The sequence below is a fragment of the Solanum pennellii genome, chromosome 1, assembly GCF_001406875.1.
Source record: "Solanum pennellii chromosome 1, SPENNV200".
NCBI classification, from domain to species: Eukaryota; Viridiplantae; Streptophyta; class Magnoliopsida; order Solanales; family Solanaceae; genus Solanum; species Solanum pennellii.
This window is the reverse complement of record NC_028637.1, coordinates 82,301,250-82,302,527: the sequence shown is the minus strand read 5'-3', so window position 1 is coordinate 82,302,527 and position 1,278 is coordinate 82,301,250. Positions and strand designations below refer to the sequence as shown.

At 30.9% G+C, this 1,278-nt stretch overlaps 1 long non-coding RNA gene across 1 annotated transcript in view; it reads left to right on the top strand.

The window, feature by feature from the left end:
* LOC114074951 overlaps positions 1–891 on the top strand; it is a 3,795-nt gene extending 2,904 nt beyond the window's left edge. The window contains exon 2 of the long non-coding RNA XR_003575336.1: positions 691–891. This is a non-coding gene — a long non-coding RNA (uncharacterized LOC114074951). The remainder of the gene's footprint in view (positions 1–690) is intronic.
* Positions 892–1,278: the final 387 nt, after the last annotated feature.

Here is a 1,278-nt window from a genome sequence, read left to right as displayed (position 1 = left end):
ATTGGTCTTCACATGTTTTGAGAATTAAGGACCAAATGCTCTGCTAGAGGTTTAGTTTTTATCCTAAGTTAGCTCAAAGACTCAAAATGATGATGTGCCCAGAGTTCAAAATGTTGCATACTAACCACTAATTCTTTGATTCTTGTGCTTTTTTTAGTATCTAAAATTTATCATTCTCTAATTTGCTTCACTATTTAGCATCAATTTAAATGCTCTCGCTAAAATTTGACAGATGGAACATTTTATTCATGGGAGTTTTTTTCGACTAAACATTCTTATCGTGAGATTTCCTATAGCCACAAATGCAAGGAGGGATATATGTCACCACAAGAAGCAACAAGATGCTCTTGAAAGTAGAATGTGGAGAAGAATAATGTGGATAAGAGAACTACTGTTTTTATCATGTTTTCTGCTCAAAAGAAAAGCCGGTTGAGCAGTTTCAATATTATTCATAACAATTGTCTTCAACCATTATTTGTATTTTTTCACATGTTGTATCTAGTCCCATTAAAATACTTATTGCACTCATAATTGGGATAGTTATCTATTCAAGACACTATTCTCTGCTACTAACTACTCTAGAAATTAGTCGCCAAGCAATATTGTAGGGTAACTATGTATAGTTCCAAAACAATATAGTTGTAAATTTCATTTAATATTTAACTAATACTGTTCTTAATTTTATTTCAGGTTACACCTGTTGACCAAATTCAGATATCGACAAGAAAATTTGTTATCGATCCATGTGTGCTAGAGGGCTAAACAGATTCGACAGGGACCAAATAACACATTTTGTGATGTTTGTGAATTGATTATTTGAGTTTTTTGTTTTACATATGGTTAGTTATCCTTGTGAATATAAAGGTAATAAAATGTTCCTTTATAGTTGAAGGTATCCTCTAAAGATTGTTTCTTCTTAGGTTTCTTATTAGTACATAAACAATAGATCCCGTAGGCCGTAACATACGTATTACAAATTGAAATTCCATTCTTCCATATAATACTTAGAAAACCTTATCTTCTGAATATGATAACTCTCCTTTTAGACCTTATTTGTGCAATTCAAAGAGAAGGTTTCATCGGTATATCAAAGAAAAGATCTTATATGTAAAATAAGTAATCTCAAATACATACAATTTTTTGGATACTCTAGAATTCCACTTGTTGGGCACAGGCCTTAACCATCTAGTATACATAAAGCTATAGTTTCTAACTTTTGGTATGAAGTGTTTTTATGCTAAAATAGTAGATGTAAAATCAGAATTGAATTAAACTACA